Here is a 26,384-nt window from a genome sequence, read left to right as displayed (position 1 = left end):
TTGTTTATTTTTCCTCAGTATAGAGGTTGTGATGTATACTGGGGAAATGTTTGTCATTCAGGTCACCTTCCTGCAAACCTTTCCTCTTTGGAAGTTCAAATTTAAACACTTGCTTTCAGAAATCCTCTTTTTACTGCAGCAAATGTTGTGGTGCTGTAGCGCTGATATAAATTCAGTTTCTGAAAGGTGCCTAGGAAATACTAGGCACTTCAGTGTTTTGGGTGCCTGTTTAGCATCAAGTCCTTTACACAGCTGGTGCTCATCTGTCAGAATAAAATTGGTACCCCCTGTTCATCTCAGCTAACCTAATTTACCGGAGGGAAGTAGCTGCTGCAGCAGGATGGATAGCTGAGATGGACTGCTTCAGCTGCAGTGTTACTTCACGGAAAAGGAAGCAATCTGGAATTTGGTGTGATGGCTCATCCATTGTAAATATACCTTCAGGTTTCAGAGAGATTTAGCTATGCCAAGCTCTTAGCCTTGTCTCACATGTTAGGAAGGCCACGCTGACACAATTCCATTTGCCAGAAGCTTGATTTTTTGTTTGAAATGGAAGGGTTTAAATATAGTTTCTTGGGGGAAGGAAAGGTGGTGTCTGACTTATCTAAAGCATAGACTTGGAAGTGAAGTGTATTTGAAGGGTTTTAATGCTTAGCCCTATCAGCACGTATCAGTGAATTACAAGCCAGGAAACCTCTGCCTCCATCCATCTCCTCTGGTTTCAGCACTGTTGTGCACTACAGACCCGTCTGTCCTTTAAACAGAAGACAGCAGGCTCTTGTCCATCTCTCTGCTGTATATTGCAGTCCCCTTAAATATGGAAATATAAACATAGGGGTGTTTGTGGTGAAACAACCTGATGGCTGTTGTCTAGCCAAGTGAACTGGGCAACTATCGGCTGCCAAAATGGCTGAAGCACCACAGCCTGCCCTTACAGCAAGTCATTCAGGTACTATTCATGGTTTAATAATTCGACAGTTGCACACATGATCTTCTGACTTACCAAATACTAGTCTCTCTGTTGTTTAAAAGAAATGCTTCTCTCTCCTATCCCCATCCCATGCTGCTTTTGGAAAGAAAACCTCATATTCTAGCACAATTCAGAAAACATCAGTCAATCTTTACAAAAATAATAGTTCCCCTGAAGTAGCGGAGCTGTAAATTGCGGTATTTTGTCAGGCTGCTGTTGCCGATGACTGACTTGTTGTGTTATAACTAACTTTAAAAAACTGCTCTGCCATCATGACAGCAAGCGTGTTGTTGGTTTTGGCTCAAAGATGTGATTTCCCCAATGTGTCTTCAGCTGTGCAAATAGAGCAGCTTAGGGTTTGTAATTCAGTGCTGTATCGCAGACCAGGGAGGCTTCCTATTGTGAAAATGTGGGTGCCATTGGGTGAATAACCTACTCACTGAAACCTCCAAAACTCTGGGGGTAGGATGGGTCACCATGCCTGCTCTTGGTGGCAGGGAGCTAGGGAGAAGGAAACCAGTTCTCAGGACTCCTGACATGCCAGTAACCACTTCTTACATCTGGAAAAGGATGTGTTGCACAGTGAAGTGACAGCCTCATCCCAGGCATGGTCCTGCCCGTGCCTTGTGAGACCAGGAGGGCTGCAGGGCGAAACCAGCTCTGGGGCACACTTGTGGTGGCAACAGAAAACCCTGGCCTGCCATAGCGGATTTTATACCTTAAATTGCACTGGTACAAGAGTGTTGGAAAGCTTCTGGTAAAGCTGAAGAGAAGCAATTAATATTCACCTGAATGTTTTTTCTTTACTGACCTAGAAATGGGCAGCCAGGTACTAAGGCGCATAACTATTGACTGCTAAGGAAATTGTCACCACATAAAATAATTTGGACTTCCAGTGCAGAGCTAGAACTGAAATGGACGTGTAGAGGATCTGCTGTTTATGTTGTCCCTCAAGATCTGCTGCACACTCTCCTTTTGGACCATCTCATCCAGAGGGACCTGGACAGGCTTGAGAGGTGGGCCTGGTCAAACCTCATGAAATCCAACAGGGCCAAGTGCAAAGTCCTGCACATGGGTCAGGGCAATCCCAAGCGCAAATACAAGCTGGCCAGAGAATGGATTGAGAGCAGCCCTGAGGAGAAGGACTTTGGGGTGTTGGTTGATCAGAAGCTCAACATGAGCCAGCAATGTGAGCTTGCAGCCCAGAAAGCCATCCTGGGTGGCATCAAGAGAAGCGTGGCCAGCAGGTCGAGGGAGGAGGGATTCTGCCCCTCTACTCCACTCTGGTGAGACCCCACCTGGAGTACTGCGTCCAGCTCTGGAGTCCTCACCACAAGAAGGACATGGACCTGTTGGAATGGGTCCAGCAGAGGGCCACGAAGATGATCAGAGGGCTGGAGAACCTATGCTATGAGGACAGGCTGAGAGAGTTGGGGTTATTCAGCCTGGAGAAGAGAAGGCTCCAAGGACACCTTATAGCGGCCTTCCAGTACCTAAAGGTGCCCTACAGGAAAGATGGGGAGGAACTCTTTATCAGGAAGTGGAGCGGCAGGAAGAGGGGTAATGGTTTCAAACTGGAAGAGGGTAGATTTAGATTAGATATTAGAAAGAAATTCTTTACTGTGAGGGTGGTGAGGCACTGGAACAGGTTGCCCAGAGAAGTTGTGGATGCCCCATCCCTGGAAGTGTTCAAGGCCAGGTTGGATGGGGCTTTGCTCAGCCTGGTCTAGTGGGAGGTGTCCCTGCCCATGGCAGGGGGGTTGGAACTAGATGATCTTTAAGGTCCCTTCCAACCCGAACCATTCTATGATCTGTTTGATGCAAAGACACTTGGTAAGAGAAGAGAGCACCCTGGCCCACGGTGAGGTGCAGCTCTTTGTACAGAGGAGATTTCCCTCTGCCCCTTTTTACAAGCAAGCCTGGCTCTCATATTAGGAATATACTCACAGGGAAAAAGAGAACAGCAGAACCAAGAATTATTTGCAGCCTTTGCAGGAAGAGGCACAGAGATACTGAAGGAGGAGGCAGCAAAGGTGGGGGAAACTGGAGTTGCATAATTAGAGCATGACAAGTAATGCCCAAAAGCCTGGACCCTAATGAGCTCTTTCCTCTAGTTCTGGACCTGTGTGAAGCAAGAAATCATAAATTAATCTACACAGCATTGCTTTTTTGGGGAATAGCACTGCTCTCCAGGAGAGTGGCTTTACCGCACTGCAAATGTTATTCCCGATTCACCCCTTCAGAAATACCTCATGCACAAATCCCGCAGCACTGATGTTTTTCCGCTTAGAGAGGACAAGGCAAGTGTATACTGCACCAGTTATAATTCTTCTATGCCGTTTGACTATATTGCCAACAGAGGAATTCAAAATCAGGAGGAAGTTCTCCTGACCGCCATCTCCTCCACCTGCCCAAGTTGCAGTTTGAGCTAACTTGGCTTTCTTGTTCTGTAGGCTCTGAGGTTTGTATATTAAGGTCTGGAGGGAGAGGGAGAGCTGCTGCCTGGCACTAGCTGGATGTGCTGGAATGCTGTGTATGAGCTTTTTATGGCACAAGATATGGGGCTATGAAATCCCAAATAGGCTTCTCATTAAAAATTCTCAAGTATCCAGGAACGCAGCATGTCCTGATGCTGCTAGAAATGTCCTTCTATTAGCAGTTACTGCACGAAGCTGATTGTCCTATCAAAGAGGCATGTTCCGCTTAATTGCGATGGAGATGTTATCCTGGTTCACTGTTCCCGCTTTGTGGATTTTTTTTCTCTTTGCTTAAAAGTAGTTTCGCAAGAAACTACAACCTGCTGATTTAATAAGCAGGGTTCTTTTAAATTTTAGCAGCTGCTGGATTAACATGAATGGCATGAATTTTGTTTGGGTTTTTTTAATGAAAAAAAAAAACCCCACAAGCAAACCCCAAATTTTTGAATACTCTTCCCCTAGAATAGCTCTGCTTAATGGTGGGGCTCAGATTTCTTCCTGTTAATGCTCTAAGTAGCCTGTCATATTTCTTTATGGGCTGAAAGACCTCCAAGAAGAATCTGTAACATTTGACATAACTAAAACTTACAAAGTCAAAAGCAAATCAGTATATCCTTGAAGCAAAATAGCCCGAACTGGCTGGACGCTGCATTTTAGCATTTACATTTCCTTGCAAGAGGCAATTCTTTGTGTGTATGTTTTCTTTGGCTACGGAGTGAATGCACCCATACATAAATAAGGATCAGTTGCTATTTTTCTTTTCAATATACATACAGGATTTGATCTATGCTTGCTGTACTCTCTGCTCTCCCTTCATCCAGTGGCACCATTTATACAATTGCTGCTTTTCTGATTAAAGCGCCTGAGTACAAGCTGAAATTTTGACACAAGACAGCCAACACTTTTTAATTACCTTTAGCTCAGCTCGAGCTGTGGCACATCTCTCTGAATGCCGCTGACTTGCAAGAAAGTCTGGGAGAGAAACGATGCACTTTTTATTTATGCTTTTTCTCTGGCAAAATTGCTCTGTGAATTTTTATTGCCTAATGGTTTCTCTGACACCTTTTAAAACTGTTTAGCTCTCCACCAAGAGACTGTTTTATATGAGACTGGGGCCAGTAAACCATTTCTGTGATCTGGGAAGTGCTATCCTTCCTTCACAGAGCAATCCATTTTGAAATTAGCTGGGCCTGCCTGCTCAAGAACTCACAGTTGCTTGGCCGCTAGTCCTGAATGGAACTATTAAATGCCATATTTCTGTTAAAAAAAGGAGCAAAAATCTATTGCTGACTAGCAAGTCCTGAAATTCATGTGTATCAAGGGTAGCATAAATAGTTTCAGCGTGTGATTTTTTTGAGAGAATAGTGGTCTCTGGCTTAGTAAATACTAACTTCTATCCAGTCTATTGAAAAACGTCATTTTATAAGGTGGAAATCAGCTGGGGCTTCAGCAGAGCTGGGGGGAGGTGGCTTCTCTTCCGTTCAAAATGACTTTTAAAATTGACAGCACCTAGTCATACGGCTATTAATTGGCTTGTCCTCTATTAAGCTATGTCCGGCCTTGTTGACCTTCTCCTGTGTGAAGCATGGTCTAAAGCCCCGGGTCCTTTCTCTCCCTTGTCTAAGGCATCTCACAGAAATGCTATCAATCACCCTGTATCACCCCCACTGATGTACAAGGGAGGTCCAGTCCCTTGATGGGACATTGCTGCTGCCTCTGACCAGCAAAGTGGAGTTGTCCTAGATTTAAGCACTTTGAATTTCCTTGTGGAAATCCATGTGTTATGGATAGGAGTCTGCTCACTGCGGCAAATTGTAACAGCAGGGTCCTGGCGAGTGACTTTCCACTGCTTCCAGCTAAATGCTTCTAGTATGTACCCTAAATTATATTTAGCTTGCCTTTGTATATGAGATTTAGTACTTAGGGGGGACAGGAGAGCTGGGACTCAGAGAAGAGGCTGGGGAGTGTGAGTGTAGGCAGAGAACAAGGACTTGTATGTGTAGGCACGGTGTCAGGATCACGCCATGCTCTAAAATCACAACAGTCTCCATGTTTAGACTTGCAAATAAAAGAGCAGGTTCCAGAAGAGGAGGGCACAGAAGTTTTATTTGTGAGTGAGAGCTCTTTGGCCGTAGCTGTAGGTTGGAGAGTAGACCTGGGTCCTGAAGGCTTGGTCATCAAGTGAAGACAGCCAATGATAGGTGTCCCAGGCTCCCTAACCACTGCTGTTTCCTCCCTTTCTTGCACTGACCACGGAGAGGAGTCCTGGTTAATGGCAACTGCAGATCGTGCTCAAACTGAGTTTCAGATCTCCGTGATACAGCGCTACCCTAAACACTATTGCCAGCGCTCAGCCCCAGTCCTTACGGAAAACTGCATTTCTGCTGTCCTGTATCCTGGGGACACATACCCCATCATACACGAAGGTACAGACACCACTTCCTGAGGACCTGGAAGCACTCAGGAAACTGGCGCTCGGGCCTTTCTTTTGTGGTTGGTCTACTGTTGGCACTGCAGAGGTCAGAGAAGGAGTTTTTCCCCCTGTGAATGCAACACTGCTTGGGATATCTGGTAGTGAAATCAGTTGGAAGGCAGGCTGTTCTCACTTTCGGATCAGGAAAACACTTAAATGGGTAAAATTGTGTTTAATTCCTTCATAATTGTTCCTCTCATCACAGCAGTTTCTGAGGAAATACAGTTCCTCTGAAAAGCCAGAGGAGCACCTTACTCTGTCACTGCCTTCTCTAGCTCGGCTGATATTTTTTGCACCAAAGTAAGAGCACTAAATTTAGCAAAAACATGTGCTGTAGCCTACTCCTCCCTTGTAGCTCCCTGCGAGATCTGCTCAGAGGTGACCTGGCTGGCAATATCAGCACAGTCCAGTACCGGTTGGGAGTCTGGGGACTGCTGGGTGCCTTGTTTAGCTATTGGAGCCTTTCAGAGTGGTGGGTCAGAAGAAAGGACGCACCCACCTGGCTTGCAAGAGGCAAAGCAGAGCTGACTTTTAAAAAGATGGAACAGACTCAATTATACCAGGTATTTCTCAAAGTAGAAAACCATGATTTAGTTGCTTGAGGGTTTTTCTTCTCTGCATCTGGTTTTATTAAGCTCATTTTTCTTTATCCCTGACCTGTGACAGCTGAAACGGTCTTCCTGGGAGAGAGAAGACGAGCGTGTACATGCACATGGCAATGAGCCAGGGAATAACTATCGGGCCAGCTTGGTGTGTGAAAGATGCTGTACAGTTTGTGTTCAACACGGATCACCCTTGTCCTGTGGTTTCTTCACAAGGCTGTGAGTCCAAGCAGGTCCCTACACATTTTTTTTTCTTTTTTTTCCTCCCCCTCAGCTTTTTCATCCTGCTTGACCAAAGGCAAGTGAGCTGCAGGCTTCCTTAAAGCTGAGATTTTTATTTCCTAGATTTACCAGCAATAGTGAGAGACTTCTTACAGGTGGATGCCACATCGCTAATGTACACGGCAGGCTGGGGTACAGAGGGAAACCTCTGCCAATTCTTGCTGCCCTCTACCTGCTCCTGCTGCTCTGCTTCCAGCTGATGAAATCTGCTCCTCAATTCTAGGTGCTGCTGGGTGTTGAGAGAATCCGTGAGACACAGGACGGAAAATGTGCCTTTACGGTAGGTGGCATGGCACGCTGTAAACTTAGACATCTACTTTCCCTCTCAAGAGCAACTTCCCTCCCAGATAGTGCCAGGTGAACGTGCTTCTCATTGAGGTGGTGTGTAGACTTCCGTCTTCTGGCTGGATTTGGGTAGTCACGGATGCTCAGTGCATTGGCTCACAGTCCCGGTTTTGAAGATGCATGCACTTAAATGTACACTTAACTAAGAAATGCTCCACCTCAGGTCACTAATGTTTATCTTCGGGCTTCCTGTGGATGTTTTCTCACTTCCCTCCTCTGCTGCCACCGCGTGGACATGTCTCTGTGTTCATTTAAGGTTTGTAGTAATCTTTGAGAAGAATGTGATCCACCCTTGACTGTATTGCAGTTTTCAACTGTACACAAAATGTCTCTTCATTTGCCATCAAATTCAGCTGGGAGGAATTTGGCACATTAAAATAACAAATCAAGGAGAGAGAATTTCCATCGTGTTTTTTCTTTCTCAGTTTTCTGTAAAAAGACTTCCAAAGGCTCTGCATTTTCCACACTAGAAAAGGTTGTGTAGAGTAACTACGTGTGCATAGCAAGCTACAAAACTCAAACAGAAGTTTCACAGACATCTCAATCAGGAGCCAGGCTCAAACCTGAGCAAAATTTTTCCAAAGGGCCATTTATGCAGAAGAATCTGTGTCACTGAGGATTGATTGACTGGCTTTTACATGCTATACATTCAGCTCTGAAAATTGCACTTGGGACTTGACACCATTTATGCACTCCTGGAAATACTATTTTGAGAGCAGAACTCTATTAAAACCGCCAACATGGAGTTCTGGAGAAGAAGAGGGACTAATGAAGATGTCTGGTGCAGCTCATGCAGTTTAATGCCAGAACAGCATTGGTGCAGCAGTTCAACCTGGATCCCGTTCACCTTGGGGCTTACTCGGGCCAGAACCAAGTGAGTATTTGAAATTGGACACAGATGGATGATCTAATTTTAGTTCAAGCTGTAACTTATTTTCCTGTATTTCTCCATCAATAACTTTCAGCAGTAAATCCATTATTTATAATCTGTTGCTATATTAAAAAACGGCATATAAATGCAACTCTGTTAGAAGTGGTGGGATTGAGCCGGGGCAGGTCCTGCAACCTTAGCTTTTGTGAGGTTAACTTGTTTCAGCATTACACGTGAGCAAAACACTTAGGAAGTCCTCACTTTGCCTAGTGATAGGGTATCAGAAGAGAAAAGAACAGTACTTTTTCCCTCAGCAATGAAACATTGAAAGCCATAGGTAGGTTGGGGTGTGGGGGCTGATCTTCTCCCCTGTCCCCTTTCAGTCCAGGCTGCAGTTCAGGGGTAGTTGCTGGACACAAACACCTGCGAGTGCTTTCTCCTCGCTTTGTACAAGAGAACATCCTTGTGAATGGCTGGAGAGGATTCATTCCATCACTTTACAGCCTTGGTAGGAGACAAAAAGTTTAAATGAGACACAGACTTTAATGCAGTTCTAGGTTTACGGAAACCTGTGCTGAGTCCAGTTGTTCACACTGATGTCAACTGTCAGGACAGATTACAGCTGGATTCAGGCCTTGGTGTCAGCCACACAGCAGCATGTTAGGTGTGGTTACGGTATCTAAGAGAATAACTAAATCTCATGCAGTTTCATCCATTACAATAGCTCTGACAGAGCAAATTTGGCTCCAGGGCTGTGAAGTCCTGGTGCCAATATGAAAGAGAACAGCTATTCAGCCTCCGAGAATCAAGAATGACTCTTTCCATTTTCTCTCTCTTTCCTCCCTCTACTGGCCGATAGAATAAAATCATAAACCATTTAGAGTTTTGTTTTGGTCTTCAGAAACATCCTAATCTAGAATTCAGCAAAACTTCCAGCTCTGACTCTTCCTGAAGGCAGAATTAAGATGAGTAAAAATAGGTGCATCAAAGACCTACCTGTGGTTTCCTTGCTGTTCTAGGACAACCTTGTTTTCAGCCCTGGACTAGCATCTGTCATGGGAATGGTCTAAAAAGGCTAATGTCCACTAGTGCCTTAGTCATAAAATGCCCTAAGAGCTTCCTGGGACCAGGCTGACCATTATCACCCCAGAACTGCAGAATCGCTGCGGTGCGAAGGCACCTTTGGAGATCTCCAGTCCAAGCCCTGCTCAGAACAGGGTCACCTACAGCAGGTTGCCAAGGGCTGTGTCTAGTCAGGTTTTGAATACCTCCAAGGATGGAGACTCCACAACTCCTCTGGGCAACCTGTTCCAGTGTCTGGCCACCCTCAAGGTAAAAAAGCTTTTTCTTATGTTTAATCCTGTATTTTGGTTTGTGGCCATTGCTTCTCAACCTTCCACTGGGCACCACTGCAAAATTCCTGTCTCTGTCTTCTTTAGTCCCTCCTATCAGGTGTTTATACACATGGATAAGGTCCCAGTGAGTCTTCTCTTCTCCAAACTAGACTGATGCATGGGATTGATCCTTCCCAGGCACAGGATTTTGAACTTCTCCTTGTTGAACTTCATGAGGTTCCTGTCAGCCCATTTCTCCATCTTGTTGATGTCACTCTGGATGGCAGCACAACTCTTTGGCGTATCAGCCACTCCTCTCAATTTTGGATAATCTGAGGGTGCACTCTGCCTCCTTGTCCGGGTCATTAATAAACGTGTTAAACAGTTTGATACCACTATCTCCTCTGGGTCTGCTGCTAGGGACTGGCCTCTAGCTGGAGGGGGAAAAGAAAAAAACCCCACATCTTAGAAGCTGTGGGTTGTCCCATGTGTTGCACAGATCAAGGAAAAGAAAATGCGTTTGCTGTTGGTTTCCATACATGAGACGAGGTGCATTTATGAAGCTGCAGTATAGGGATGGAGCCTGCTGAGCGACAAACAGCCCCATTGCTTCCCGCCTGGAAGGGAAATCTGTCCAAAGGATAATGCTTCCAACCCAGCTGGTGTGGGAGATTCTGATGAAGCCTTTCACTTGTTGTTTCCCTCAGATCTTGAGATCTTACTATGCAACGCATTGATAACATTGCTTGGAAACACATCACAGTCTTTGCTAATGTCCGCTTCTGCGATCTGTATCATACCTGTTCCCTTGATGTAACATTTTTTGGAGTGGAAGAGTCTCTGTTCATGGGAATACAACATGCACCAGTCTGTTCCTTCCAGAAGCTTTTGAGGATGCTAACAGCAAACCTTGCAAATATCCAGTATTGGCATTAAATGCTTTTACACTCCAGATTTTTAGACTTTACCTTCTACATTGCCTACTGGTTTATATCTTCTGAAAAGCAATCTCTGAGTATAAAATGAGATGATATAGCAACAAACACTTTTTAAGGTCTACTCCTGCTGAAAGAAAGCCTGTCCAGCTGCATTAAGAGAAATATGACCCTCTTAAAGGGAGCCCCCCCCCCCCGACAGAAGCAAGCTATATTCTGTTCTGCCTTAGACAATTTAGTAGCAGCCATTTCAAAAACAGCCTTCAGCATCTTAAAAGAAAACATGCTTTTGACAAGGATGCTAAAGAAAAAGACCCTCATAAAAAGCATGAGTAATAAAAGTTATTGTCTTAAAACAGCTGGTGAAATAATGGGAGGTATACTGGACTAAAGTTAAATTTTGCTGTCTTTTTGATTACTGGCACCTCAATGAATAGGTTTTTTTCTGTCTCCAGGTCTGTGTGGGAGTTATTTGGAACAGATCTGCTTTAGATTTAGTACACTCTTTAGACCGACAGTGAGAAAAGCCATCTTTAACCATCTCTTTCACCCTCAGGAGAGCTCTTTGTCTTTCTTCCCAGCTTCTTCTAAGTTTTTCATCTACAGCAGACTAGATGTTTCACAACTTTTCTTCTGAGAGACTTAGAAGTATCCTGTGTATTGTGGTAAGATGCACTTCTTGTAAGACTTCTTGAAATCCTCCATATAGCAGGTTCACCCCATTGTTGAAAACAGTTTTGGAGATGTAACATAAAATACTTTTGGCAGTATTTTATACGGCCATTTTAATATATCAGTTAGTAGTCTCTACTTCTCCTGCTCCCCAAACTGCAGTTTTTCAAAGGACAATAGCCCTTCTTCCATAGGTCATAGAGAATCCCATGTACTAAGGATGCATCCAGGCTACACAATTGTTTAGGATCCCCATAATTTTCACCATCTCAATTCTTGTTGGTCTGAAGTGTTTTTTCAGATTTCTGCAGAGGTTTGTGGGGATACAGTTCAATCATCACCTTGCCAAAATAAAAATTAAATATCTCGGTTCTGATCTGAAATTATTGCAATGAAGTGGTGCCAGTAGGATGTTTACTCACAGGAATATAATGTGGATAGTCATAAGAAGTGGAAACAAATTAGTTGGCTTTTTTGTCCTGGATAAGTATGCAACACAACAGCAATGCAGATGGCCCCTCAAACACTAGTATTCTGCAGTGCCTGTTGAGGGCTTCAAAAAGTTGAATCCTTTGGAAACATCTGCAGAAAAAGGAATATAAAAGGTTTTTCAATGCAGTGGTGCCCATTAGATGATATGTGATGAAAAATGCCCAAGTGCTATACAAAGCTTTCAGGTTACTTTCACTCCGAGCACATCATCCATCAGATGATGAGCTCAGAAGTTATGGACTGACATGTTAAACTTTGGAGAAGTAATCCCTGGAGGACTAAACAAAAGCTATGGTTATTTCTTACCCATATAACAGATTTTGAAAAACTGTGTTTTTCAGTCATAGGGCTGGTGTGTTTCCATTACACTTGCTTCCCAAGGGGTCCAAGGGTGTTACTAACTGTATTGGAAAGACAGATTTGGATTTTGTTGGAATACCCAGGTGCTGACTTTGCTGGGAAGAGTGATGGAAACCTCCCTGTTACATATTCGTTCTGGAAAGCATTGCATCCAAGTGTTGCAGACGTGGGAAATATCCTCCCGTGTGTGGGATTTAGGAAGCCATTCCAATCAATTCAGCAATAACCACTGCCTTATCCCCTTTCTATTTCTCGAGGTACAAATCTTCCAGTCCAGCAAACATGCTGTTTGACATGAGCACTTTGTACTTCTTCAGGGTAAAAATAGCCACGAATTACCACACCTTTGTAGTCTTTTGTTTGATAAGTGATTCTGTGTGACGGGTCCATGCTTTCAGTCACTGTGAAAATGTCATCAGTGAATAACCATCCACAAACTAACTCGATGGTTCCTTTTCTTAAAAAGACAAAGCACCTCATTTTTACATTTTTTTTTATTTAAAAAGAATACAAACCCAAAACATCCAACTTCCCTTAAATAGTTTCCCAAGCCTTTCGGGAGTACGAGGTAGTCAGGCCTTCAAGGCTGCTGTACAGATGTCTGTGGGAGCTGCAGTTAGCTCTGGTACATAAACACTGCTAACACATCCATGTAGCAAGAAGTGTTGTGGGTTGTAAAATACTTCTGCATCCCAGATTTTAAAGTGCTATTAAATTGCTTTACAGCATCAGCTTTGACTTCGTTCTTGGTAGCAAAGTGGTGAATAAGGTGTTTGAGCATTGTGTTTGAAGACTTGGTTACAATTTTTTTAATCCTAATGGAACCATAATTCTGAAACACGCAAGAAAGTGGCCTGCCTAACTAGTGGCAACGCAGTCTCCCATCTTGTCATTTAGCTGAAGAGCTTGGCTTAGGCATATGTAGGCAGAGCTGCTACCGCTGCTGCCGTGGTCTGAGAACTGGCCAACCCAGCCTGCTGTTGTGCATCCGCATCTGAAACAGTAATTCCGTTTCTCTTCGAATTGATTTGTGCCACCTAGGGACAAAGCTGTGAGCGCCTTGCTCCTGCCTGTCATTTTTCAAGACCTTAGTTTGTTTTTGGCTTCTTGGAAAAGACCACTTGCCCTTCCGGCAATATCAGGTTTGTAATACATTTTCTTTAGCAGTGACACATTTAACCTTTCTCAGAAACATTGCTATTATAAATATATGGTGCTTTTCCAATATACAGTAAAAAAATCACCCTATAAAACATTATTTATTAACCACGTGTGGAGGCCCAATATTTTACAATAGTATTTTACTCTCTAGTTATCCAGAACTCATCTGGGCAAAACTAGCACTGGGTGGCATATGATGCACTTGGGGGCATGAGGGCCAACGCTTGGCACTCAGCAACTCAGAGGCCAAAAATCTGCCGGGCACAGGAACAAAAAACTAGATCCTCTTAAGAAAGCAAGAGCCAAGACCTTTTGAAGATTGTTACTTTTAAGGCACAAAAGAAGAGTGCCATGTACTGGATGGCATTTGAATAACCCGACTCTGGTAGGAGGGATGTTAACGGGGACAAGCGTGACCTGCAAACCAGATGGGGTGGCTTGGTTGTGCACTGGGTGCTGTGCGCACATCTGGAGGGCTGCGTGGCTTTACTGGGAAACGGTGTGATGTCCTGGGTAAAACATGAAGCTGGGCACTGGGAATCCTGCATGGTCCACCAGACCCTGCCTAAATGAGAATTTCCCAGAGGGAAGGAAGAGCATTCAACGTAGAGTGGGTTGAAGTCTGGTTTCCAAAGGAAACAAAGCTTGTCCAAGCACAGCATTTTCATCTGTCTGTGTTTGCTGTCACTTTACCAGCTAGTCCCTCGCCATTTGTCCACTCGTTTACCAGTTTAATCAGATTTGACTGGGGGAGGGTGGTGCAGAGGACATGAAGTTGCTGCAGTTTTTGGTGGCTGGGTCACTGGGTGATATAATGATAGTACTTCTGATAGGTCCAGACGAGCGCCACCACTGAGCGAAAGGCTTACGTTTTGCTACTAGTCATTAGCCACCGATACATTAACTGTACGGCCCAGCTCAAACCACCCCCAGCAGAAAGGAGAGGAGAGGAGAGGGAGAGGAGAGGGAGAGGAGAGGGAGAGGAGAGGGAGAGGAGAGGGAGAGGAGAGGGAGAGGAGAGGAGAGGAGAGGAGAGGAGAGGAGAGGAGAGGAGAGGAGAGGAGAGGAGAGGAGAGGAGAGGAGAGGAGAGGAGAGGAGAGGAGAGGAGAGGAGAGGAGGAAGGGCTAGAAGAATAGCATGAAAAAGGAGGGAGCAAAAGGTGCTGTGAGGGACATTAGGAGGTATGAAGGGGTTAGAAGGAACATATGGGAAGGGAAAGGAATGGGAATTATGTGACTGAATGGGAAAACCAGCTTCATTAGTTGTGCTTTCATGGAGGTGCTTGCTGTTTGCGTTTCAGCTGGCAGAAGTTTCTACGTTTCTAGAAGAAAGAAAGAGGACCAAACAACTTAGTTTTATTTTCTATTTGTTCTGATCCACATTCTGGCATCTGCAAATCTACGTTTTTGCTTTAGGCTGCTTTTCTTACCCTCATTTTCCTTTTATGAAGGTCTGCAGAGTAACAGGGACCCTTCACTTGCTGTCAGTCTTTTCCAGGGAACTTTCCTCCTGCTTCTTTGCTCTGAAATGTCACTATGTCCATTTTTGGGTATCTATCTGTGATACCTTCTGGCATTTTCCACCAGGCCTTTTTTGTGTATTTGTTTTTTCCATCTCTCTTCTCCTTGTCTATATTCTGTTGTTCCTTCATTCTACACTTGTCTTTTTAGTGCCTCTTTCTGTCATCTGCCACTTCCATTTTGAAATGCCTCTGTTCACCTACAAACTAGAAGGGCAGGTCCAACTTGGTCAGGCTGGAGAGTCTCCAACTTCTCTGGGAAACCTCCTCCAGTATCTGACACCCTCATGGTGGTATTTTTCTTCCTTACATCTAAACAGAACTTCCCATGTCACAACTTTGTCCACTGCCTCTTGTCTTGTCACCATGCACCTCTGAGAAGAGTCTGGCTCTAGATTCTCTAGATCCTCTGACCAGGTAGTTGCAGCCCGAACCAAAATCACCCCTGAGCCTTCTCTTCTTCAGGCTGCACAGACATGTCTCGCTCAGCCTCTCCTTATGCCACAGGAGCTCTAGCCCCCTGACCATCTTGGTAGCTCTGCATTGGACTTGCTTGTTTTGGCTTGGACTGGCTGTTTTTCTTGCAATGGGGACACCAAAACTGCACACAGTACACAAATGTAGTCCCACAGGTATCATACAGAGGCGAAGGATCACACCTGCTGGCAGGGCTCTTCCTAATGCAGCCCAGGAGTCTGTTGGCCACCTTTGCTGCAAGGACGCACTGCTGGCTCATGGTCAGTTTGTCCACCAGGACCCCCAGGGCCTTTTCTGCAGAGCCACTTCCCAGCCAGTCCGCCCCAGGCTGTGCTGGGGCATGGGGTTATTCCTGTCCAGATGTGGGACCTGCGTTTCCTTTTGAACTTCATGCTGACCTTCATGTGGTTCCTGATGGCCCCTTTCTCCAGCCTGCACAGGTCTCTCTGAATGGCAGCCCTGCCCTCCTGCAGGGACTGTGGTACCCCTAGTAACTGATCATCAGCTCGATTTTGGACTAGGTATCTTTCTCCTTTGAGCCCAGTGGCCCAGACATTTTTCCATTCAACTTACAGTCTGCTTATCAAGGCCATATCTCACCAGTTTTGCTGTGATTTCAAACAAAGTCATCATAGGCAGCAATCATAGACACGGTCAGGCTTTGGTAAGTCCATGCTGGCTGTTTCTAACTACCTTATTATTCATGTGCTGGGATTTGCTTCGCAGCCTTTCCCAGGCACAGAGGTTGGCTGACTGAGCTGCCTGTCCCTGGATCGTCTTTCCTGCTTTTCTTGAAGATGAGTGTGACACTTGTCTTTTTCCAGTCACCAGGAACCTCCCCAATCTCCAAGACATTTGATGGCGATGGAGTGGCTTCATAAAGATATTGGCCACCTCTTTCCTCATCCTGGGAAGCTGATTTTCCTTTTATCCTCATTTACCCATTTTTCTGCCTCCCTCCATTTTTTGTTATTTTCCTATTTAAAATAAGTTTCTTTTTTTTCCTGTTATTTTTTTCCTCCCACATCTACACAATTTCCCTCTCTAATTTCCAATCCTCTTCTTTTTTTTCATTCTGTTCTATTCTTCTTTTTCTTTCCTCAGCTGTAAGATGACATCCAGCCCCTCAAAAAAGAAATCCTACAGAGAAGTCAGATCTAAAGCTTTTGTACAGGATTTTTTCTCATACTGGGCATTACACTCAAATAGTTGTTCTTATTCTTAAATATGACCCCTCTTCCTCTCCAAGGAGCTATAACATGAAAAGATGCTTAAACAAACAGGCACCCACCTGAGCACCACTAACCTGGGATTATCTCCTCACATCATACTTCTTTTTTAATGAAAACCTGCTGGCTGCCTCCAAAGATACTCTCTGAACAAGCACAGAACAGCCCCTTAGAGAGAGAGCTCTCCAGTTTTATACACACAAATTTATTACTGCATCATACTTCTAAGAACAGAGTTTTTCCTTATGCTTTTCTCTTCTGCAAAGCATTCTTCCCACAGATTATTTTTAAAGTTTCATTACAAAAAAAAAAAATTATCTATAAAACTTGAGTAATAAAATTAAATGATCCTGATTTAGTCATGATAAAGGACATATCCAAACTACATGGAATTGTATCTTGAAAGTCTAGTCATGGTGTGAACACTTAAGGAGATCGCACAAAGACAGATGAAGAAAAAAAAAGGTGAGTGGAGAGGTGAGTTTAAAAGGTTTGGGAAACACCATCACAGGGAGACATCGTCTCAGTCAGCCGGGGACTCTGACATTGCCCCTGCTTGGAATGGATGACAGGGATTTTCCTTAAGACTGGCTGCTCTCAGGGCAAGTTTGGGGGATCCCCGCGCACCCACAGTATTCTTGTAGTGTCACCCCTCCACCCCTACTAATGCACTGCAGCCTCTAAGGACACTTTTGAGCTGATTCTGCTCCCTCACACAAATGGGAGAAATTGGAGTCCCAAAAGGAGCTCTCGGGTTTTACGGGCTGTCAGGCTGGTCTGGTGGTAGGTAATGCGCTTAGATGGAAAGTCAGCATTAAATCTTTCCTCACCTTTAAACCAGTTCACCTCGTCATTGTCTCAAGATGCAGACAGCTTTATGCCTAGGCAGGAAAAAGAACCGGGGATATTAAATATCTGCACTTTTAAACATCAGCAGCCATTTCCTCTAATTTATTACACTAAATTGCTGAGAGAGGAAAAAACCAGGATTTACCTGCATACACATAAAAAATATTTCTGCTACTATCTTTTCCAGACTTCTGAAGATTTGGCTTTCTTCCCTCTCTCTCTCTCTTTGCCTATCCTTTATCTGAAATCTGCCTTATTTCTCTCTGTATTGGCTTTGGTGTATAGACTCTCTTTCATCTTTCATTACAGCAGTGTTGTTTTCCCTCACCTGCTGGTTCTTTCTTTTAACTTCCCTACTGCAGAGAAGAAAGTGGCTTTCATTTGGAAGGAACTCCACCACCGAGACATCCAGAAGCTCCTAATCATTAGGATCTACAACGCAGATTTTCAGGTTTTCCTCCCACTTCATCTACATGCCCCACCACTGAGAGTCCGTAGGTAAGTTAGAGACTGCACCAGTGTATATCTACTACCTTGTATCGAGAGGGTCATAAATACCGAAAGGTAAGAGTTGAGACACATTATGTTTGGGAAGTGCTGTCTTGGGTGTGAATTAGTCCTTAATAATTTTTCTGTTTGTTTTTTAGGACAAATTTGACTTTTCGTGTTGGCACAAAAACCTGCCCATGTTGTGGGGCCATGGGGCACTCACAACCCCTCCTCTCATTGTGCTTCCAGGAGGAGGAATGGGCCCTGGCAGTGAATAACAGAGGAACCTCTCTGCAACACAGCGATGGTTGCACATGCAGGAGGTGCTGCTGCAGATGGGTGTGTTATGGTCCCTTCTCCTCCTCATGGACTTGTGAGGGAAGAAAGGATAACACTACTGAACTCCAGAGCTCCTGTGAAAACACCACATATGCTCTTCTGCCAGGTATATTTCCTTACTACTGTCCCTTGGCCTCACCATTATGGTCTGTGAGCTGTCGTGGTAGCCTTTGCTCAAGGAGAAGACCTTGCTTACAGTTCCTCTTCTGCAGGTGTTCCCAAACTCTCTATATCCTTTTGGTTTCTGTGCACAGTGATGGTTTCTGTAAGCAGTGACTCCCTGAGGTCTCCCAAGGTCCACATGTGCTCTGCAGCACTTTACCATACTCCAGAGTCTCCCCAGCTGTCACTGGCTGCTACAAAACATCTCCTCTTGGCACAGCTTTCCACCTGGCCTGAGCGTCCTCATACTGTGAAGCATCACAGCTGGATGGATACAGGCACTGTGGAGTGAGGCGAGGGAGCGTGAGGTGGTTGATGCCCTAACACAGATAGGAATCGCTCTACAACAGCCCACCCTTCCCTGGGCTTCGGCAATGGACACAGTCACGCATGCACGTAGCTCCTCCAGAAGGCACGAGCAGCACTGTGGGCATGTTCATGCCTCCATGCCAACCCCTTCCCTTTTGTTTTGCTCATCTCTTGTGCAGCTTCTCTTCATGTCAGGCGTTGTGGTGAGAGATGTTGGACTCAGGACCTTTGGTAGAAGACATCTCCTAGGAAAGCATGTGGCTTCGCAGTGTCGCTGTAATGCATCAGGCAACGGAGCATGGCAGGCTCAGGTTTGCTCCTGCCTTTCCGTGTAAGTTCCTCTTCCATCCAGCAGCGTATGTGTGCATTCACCCCTCCTTCTCTTGCTCTGTTCCGCCACAGGCCAGACGCCCTCTCCTCCCTCCCGGGACCCACTCTTTTGTGCTGTACTGCAGGTGACCCATATAACTTTGGGGATGAAGGGCAGTAGGATGGGTCATGACACCAATGCCATACAGTCACACGGCAAAGACACCTATATGTCCAGAGAGATCCAGTCTGCTGTATGGTTGTAGCAGAGCGCAGAGGATAGTCAGCAAGCTGATGGCAGATGACTGCGAATCAGGACCTTAATTAAGGATGTGCAGCAGTAAAGGACATTAGGACATTGTTCTTTCCCTGCTTGCTTTCTGCAGAGTAAGTGCCAGCCACCACAAAGCCATGTGTAGCTCTTGTTTGGTGCAATGCAAAGGCAGGAAAGCCAACTGCATCCTGGGCTGCATCAAAAGAAGCATGGCCAGCAGGTTGAGGGAGGTGATTCTACCCCTCTACTCTGCCCTGGTGAGACCCCACCTGGAGTACTGCGTCCAGCGCTGGAGTCCTCACCACAAGAAGGACATGGACCTGTTGGAATGGGTCCAGCAGAGGGCCACGGAGATGATCAGAGGGCTGGAGAACCTATGCTATGAGGACAGGCTGAGAGAGTTGGGGTTGTTCAGCCTGGAGAAGAGAAGGCTCCAAGGAGACCTTATAGCGGCCTTCCAGTACCTACAGGAAAGATGGGGAGGAACTCTTTATCAGGAAGTGGAGCGACAGGATGAGGGGTAATAGTTTTAAACTGAAAGGGGAGAGATTTAGATTAGATATCAGGAAGAAATTCTTTACTGTGAGGGTGGTGAGGCACTGGAACAGGTTGCCCAGGGAAGTTGTGGATGCCCCATCCCTGGAAGTGTTCAAGGCCAGGCTGGATGGGGCTTTGAGCAGCCTGGTCTAGTGGGAGGTGTCCCTGCCCATGGCAGGGGGATTGGAACTTGGTCACCTTTAAGGTCCCTTTCAACTCATACCATTCTATGATTCTATGATTCTATGAATAAGTGTGTTTTGGGCATCGTAAAATGCTGCCACAGAAGAGTGCTTTGCGTGGCGCTGTACGTGCTGACTGGGTACAGAGCTGCTGTTAGTACTGGAAGAGCACCCGGGGATGGGCTTATGTTGGATGTTGAATGCAGACTTAGGATGCTGAAAACACAAAGCTGAGCTCGAGAGTTGTTTGGGATCTCTGTGCACGCGTAGCAGTTGTCAGCTAAATTGTGGGTGGTTACAATGTGCCTTGGCCAGGAGCTCAGGAGAGCTGAATGCGCGTGTGCTTCTCTGTTTAAGACCAGGATTAATATGGTGCGAACTCTAATTTGGATTCCAGGAATGGATTTCAAGAGTCTATCCTTGCACAACCAGCATGGCTATTTGAGGCAAAAGTGAAATTGATTTTGGTTTAAAAGGGCTGTAAAGGAAGAGACGAATAAATATGGAGAAAAATAATCTAAAATTGATTAGAGAGGAGCCATTACCCAGCAGGCAGTAAACCACAGAAGATAGGCCATTGAGTAATTATGAAAAGAAAATGAGAATGCTCTGGTATATACAAATAAGAATCAGAACACTGCGCTCCTGCAATGGAATTTTTTGCTTCGGCCCACTCTTTTACGGGTTGTGATTGGAAACCGCTGTGAAAGACTAGAGATGCGCCCTATAACTTGGAAAAAACTCTGGATCAGGATTGGTAATGATCAGAAGGATTTAGACCAAAGTTCACCCTAGGAAGGCAGCAGCGGGGAGACATTCTGGGAGCTGAGCGCAAGCAGGATTTTTCTGTGAAATTACGTCAGACATACGAAACTGCAGGAAAAAAGATAGATTTCATACTGGATGCTGGCATGGAAAGGGATCTGGCTGTATACTTGCAATATCTGCAAGTATGAAACTGTGTCAGTGGTTTTAATTACACAGATGGGACTTACTGAATATATCAGTTTGGAAATTATAGACAGATTCCCAATGAGTGGCTGCATCACAGACATCAAGTTACTGTACAAATTTTGACTATACTTGTACAACCGTACAGTGGACTTTGAACTTTTAGTGATGTGTTCTGGGCATTTCTACTTCTAGTTCTCCGTTCAGCCCAGATTTGATGCTGTATGTAAGGCATATCTAACACGTTAATGGGAAAATAAAATTATTCATTCCACTTTGTCCTTTGGAATTTATAGGAGCTGTATTACCAAATATACCTGTGAGCTCCTTAGACTTATGGATTAGTTCCAAGACAGTGAAATAATTAATGTCTCACCAAGCTATATATGAGACTTAATTAAATATTTTAAGAGTAAGAGCTTAACTGCTAGTTCAACCATTCAACTTGGTAAGAGTTCAGATTTAGAATATTGTGTGCAATCTTAAATATCATTCACGGAATACTTGATGGAAAGTGCTTTTAGGAAGTTTGATCTTGCACCCAGCCATAATATCTATATTTCAAATAATTACATTAATGTCTACTGTTGCATAGCTAAATTATATATCAGACCTGCCATGCCGTATAGAATGAGTGGGGTTTTTTGAGATAAAGGTTTGGGAAAAGCAGTGCTTGAGATACTGCCTCCCTACCTCAAGGGGCAGGAACCACAAATGGTCCAAAAGTCAAGATGTTCTACAGGCCTCTTAAATAGACCTTCCTGTGACACTGTGGTGTAGTTTCTTAGGTGTTATAAGTGGTCCACATGAGAGTGTGTAAGATATATAAACCTGTGACTTCGTTCTTAAGAAAAGCGCATTCTCCATCGGCACAAGTCAAGGACTGAACTTCTCTCAGACACTGGTGACTTCCATAACATTCATACTATTGCTTTATAATAATGTGCACAGGTGCCTGTCGTGTGTCTTACTGCATGGCAATAATTAAGCAATGAGGATCTGAATGTGCAATTATAAACCTATATTCATAGCTGCTGTTTGTCCCCCCCCCCCAAAAAAAAGAGCAATCTGGCTCGCAGCTGGATCCAGCCTCTGCACTAGCCCTGCATGTTCCCGTGTTGGTCTTCTTCAGTCCATGGAGTAAGTCTCTGAAGGGATCAGCTTTTCCCTATATATAAACTAATGTGCTGCAGGGGGATCTGACTGATGGAAAGGATGGCATTACAGGCAGCTGGGGGTGTGGGATGGAACAGCAATGCTTCTGTCTTTTGGGATTCTTCTTCCTTGTGAGACCTTAGGTTTTCCTTCAGTCCTCTGTGTCTAAAACCCTGTGATTTTACACAAGAATCTCAGCCTTCAGAAAAGGGAGAATTACGTTTTTATCCAATGTATGTGCATATAGAGGGACTGAGGAGGGAGTTCTGAAAGGCCTTAATTTCCTGCTGGTGCTGAGGATGAAGAGGCTAAAAGGGCTGTAAAGAAGATGACGTTGCCTCTTTCAGAGTGAGAGCAGGTCTAAGCAAGTTAGGCACAGATATATATATACTTGCCCTGGTCTTACACTGTTCGTTGTATATTTTGTTTATTATAGCTGCTGGAAACAAAGAGCCAATATTAGGTTTGAAAACATGACTTATACAAGATAAAGGAACCCGGAGATATAATGCACATAAATATGAGGAAAGGGAATTGCTTGCTCTCAGAAACATGGAATAAATTTGCAGAGGCACAGTAAGAGATGAGAGATTATAAAAAGGCATTACGGCTGTCACTGCAAAGGAGTTGGGGAATTACACAGCAAGCTCACATTACCATTTCAAACTGGAGTTTGCTGCAAAGAATGGTCTGGTCTTTAGAGGTAAGAGAAGAGCAGTGCAAAGTGCATCGAAATCTGATATTCTTTGGAGAATTCAGCAGGCTCATATGGGTATAGAAAAATGTAAATAGGAAGCAGAAGCTATGTACATGTAGCAGCTTCATAAAAACTCAGACATAAAGAAAATTGTAAAAATGAGCTGTTTTTTTCAAAATATCAACTTCGGAAAGAAGAGAAGTCACGCTGACAGATCAGGACGCATTACAGCCATGGTTTGAAGTAAGTGTTAATACAGTTATACTTTGCTTTTCTGATAGAGACATTGCAGTGTTGGATCATTATTTGCATTTCCCTGTGGTTGTGCTATAGGGAATCTAGCATTAGACCATCTCCTAATGCCCGTCGTATCTGCATTTGCCAGGCAGACAGCCACAGAAGGGGGCTGAGTAATGAGCCGTGGTTCAAAGAACAGGATTTTCAACCATTTTCAAGGACTGACGGGGGAGATTCCGTCACGTAACCTCTGGTCCCAGATATCCTGTATTGAAAGGTCTGCTGAAAAATGGAAATAAGATACATGATATTTCTTCAAAAAGCTACCAGATCTACGAGAGACTCTGCTGTTGTTGAGCTTGAGCAACTGCCTTTAAAACACAGTCTCCCTTTATTTTAAGAGGTGGTTGAGAACAAAACTTACTAGTACGGGACTAATTTGGGTGCTTATAAATACAGTTGACGCTATGCAAGAGTCATACTATTTCATGGGGAACAAGGATACTAAAGCGCAAGGAGATGCAGCCTGCATACAAAACCAAGACTCTGTGGACTCATGGAGCTCTGCCTGACAAGGAGATCGCTTCTTTCTCCTTCAGAATACAAATGCCTGAAGGACAGGCTTTGGGGAGACAAGAAGAATATGGAGATGAAGCCTGGGGAAGCAGTGCATGAAAAGACTCTACTGAAATCAAGCAGAGATCGGCAGGAGCTCCTGAAAGACATTTTGCATGCTGTTAGAGCAGCTAATGCCATTTCATTTTTTATTCTGTACAAGAACGATAGCGGGGGGCGAAAAAAAAAAAGAAAGAGGGAGGCGTAATATATGCTATTGTTAAGAAGATCAGTGAGAACTGGCCCGAGAAGATCAGACTTGAGAGAAACCCAGTTCTGGTGCCTACACTTGCTTACTGTATCATACACTTGTATTAACTCTCCCTACCATAAACCCTACTTAAGGTCTGCTTCCCAAGGAGCACAAAAACCACTGAAACAGCATTTTGAACTTGTATGGTTGGATGCTCTCGGTATGTTTTCTTTTTTTGTTGTTGTTTATTCTAAACTGTTGTTCAAGGGTTTAAAGGGCAGCTAAAAGTAACTTTGCAAGTGTTTGCAAGCCTGTATCTTTCCACTCCTGTTAATGTCACTAACACGTCTCTAGCCACAGTGGTGAGCTCTGCAGCTGGCACAAGGACTGTCTCACCAGAGCTCCTTCCCTACCAGGTGGAGGACAACAGCTCCTTAGTGTCTCTTCCAGCAGACGCATGACCGACTGACTATAAGCGCTGTTTCTCCAGCTGGAGTTTCACCATGCTCGTGAGTCCACGTGCACTCGCGAGCAAATGCCCCAGACCTTTCGGTGCCACCAGTTTAGGATCTCTGGGTACCTTCCACTGCTCCTACTGCCTGTCGTAGGAAAAACTCACACCACATCGATCTCCCCTGACCAGAACAGGCTGGTGGTTGCCTATCAAACCCTTCAGCTACCCTCAACCACACCCCACCTCCATGGCCATCACCCCTTTCACCTCCTCTGTCTCCTCTTTCCTTCCCTGGCCGTTCCCACTTCCAGGACTCCCGCCTCTCTGGCCATGCAGCAAAGGATGGATCCAGCTCTCCCACAAAAACAAGGCACTGCTGGGGGGTGCCAGAGAAAGCAGACAAGGGCTACCAAGATGATTAGGGGACTGGAACACCTCTCTTATGAAGAAAGGCTGAGGGATTTGGGTCTTTTTAGTCTGCAAAAAAGGCAGCTGAGGGGGGATCTTATCAATGCTTATAAATACTTAAAGGGTGGGTGTCAGAAGGATGGGGCCAGTCTTTTTTCAGCGGTGCCCAGCGACAGGGCAAGAGGTAACAGGCACAAACTTGAACATTGGAAGTTCCATCTCAACATGAGGAGGAACTTCTTTCCTTTGAGGGTGGCAGAGCACTGGAACAGGCTGCCCAGAGAGGTGCTGGAGTCTCCGTCTCTGGAGACATTCAAAACCCGTCTGGACACGTTCCTGTACAACCTGCTGTAGGTGACCCTGCTCTGGCAGGGGGGGCTGGACTAGATGATCTCCAGAGGTCCCTTCCAACCCCTACCATTATGTGATTCTGTGACATGGTGGGTAGACAAGCTCTGGAAGGAGCCGCTTGGGTTGGGTTGTGCACAGCTCAAGTGTGTCATGTTGGTAAAATAAACAGACCAATGTCTTGGATTCCGTGGCAAGGCATGATGGTACAAAAGTCTTAGTAAATAGCCTGCTTACCGTAAAGCTGGGAATACATTTAAATTTAGTCTGATTTTGCTGTCTCGTCTTTGGCTGTGACTGAATGGTGGCTTTGTTTATAGCACCTGTTTTCATGTACCAGTAAAGGAGCTCATGCGTAGGTGTTGTTCAGGCAAGAAAGGGTGAGTCTTTCTGGATGGGGGGCCAGAAGGAATTTGATGGGGATTCTCATTGTCAGAAAATTGAATGCCAAGTGTGTATTGAACCTGGTGAGATGGCAGCAGCATCTCTGATCTTATTACACTTTGGAGAACCTACACAGAGAAAAAACCTATATCCATTTGTACCAGACTATTTTGGGGAAATACACTCAAAGGCTACCTTTTTTTGGTAGTGCTGAGAGATGAAAACCGTGGCTGCTGAGTTTTACCGGAGCAATATGGGGATAAATGGGGTTTCTGTCGTGTCAGATGTGAAACTTTTGACTCCCTCTTCCATCTTGTGGCTTCTCTTCCTTAGCTTTGTAGTGGTTAAGTTGCAATGCTGAAGGTACCAACCACACCTCCACGTGGGGCCTCGGGAACTCTGTTTGTAAGCTTTTTTAGGACCGCTGCACCTCACAGATGTGAATACTCAAAATGAAAGATTTTTTTTTCCCCTCTTCCCTACTGCTCTCTTGCACTTAATATTCTTCTGCAACACCTTTAGGAGATTTACAGCATGTACCTGTCCGTATCCTATTCCTCCTACAAACAGCTTACTGACCGCTTGCTTGAGACAACATGCTTGACAAGGTGGACCTTTGCGTTTGCCATGTGTGTAGGTGATCGCTAGGAGGAACTGCTGCTTTAGCTGGCTGCTGACACCTGTATAATCAGGGATCCATGATCACCGAGCGGCAGAATATATATGAATGCCTCATAGACAAGTCAGAGATTTACTTTTCTATTACTTGTGAAAGTAATGAGACCCCTCAGCTACACAAACGGAAGCTAGGAAAAACAAGCTTGTTTACTTTACAGTTATGGAAAAATAAACTTGATTTTTCTCCCAGTCCTCAGAGCGTTGCTGTGGGAGCAGAGTAAGGTCTTTGGGAGACTTTTTACTGTGTATTTCAGAATGTTTTAAAGCTTTATTTCTTTGAAAGTTATGTGCATAGAAACCAGTTTCTTGTTGCTTCTTCCACGTATCTCTTGGTTTTCTGAAAATCTCTCAAGTAACGTACCTGTAATTACAAACTCGGATCTTGTTTGCTTTGAAAGGCCGTGCCTAATGGGCAAACAAGTAATTAAGATTTCCAGCCAACTGTAGCCAACTTTAGCCGCAAAACTGTTTATTTCAGAAGGAGCTGGAATAATTGACTCAACTTTAGTCAGCTTTGAAAGACTTAATCAGTTGTTTCAGAATACTGGCAAAAAAAGAAAATTAAATTGGACTCACTGAATTGGGAATTGTTGATTCTGGTTTCATGTTTGAGT

General features: G+C 44.7%; 1 long non-coding RNA gene across 1 annotated transcript; it reads left to right on the top strand.

Annotated features, from left to right (window-relative positions):
- Positions 1-7,896: 7,896 nt before the first annotated feature.
- LOC134510233 (uncharacterized) lies at positions 7,897-17,818 on the top strand. Its single transcript, XR_010069541.1, has 3 exons — positions 7,897-8,023; positions 17,412-17,547; positions 17,697-17,818. It is a non-coding gene; the product is annotated as an uncharacterized LOC134510233 (long non-coding RNA).
- The last annotated feature ends 8,566 nt before the right edge of the window (positions 17,819-26,384 follow it).

Source organism: Chroicocephalus ridibundus, chromosome 1 (genome assembly GCF_963924245.1).
Source record: "Chroicocephalus ridibundus chromosome 1, bChrRid1.1, whole genome shotgun sequence".
Lineage (NCBI taxonomy): Eukaryota > Metazoa > Chordata > Aves > Charadriiformes > Laridae > Chroicocephalus > Chroicocephalus ridibundus.
This window is presented reverse-complemented; position numbering and strand designations above follow the sequence as displayed.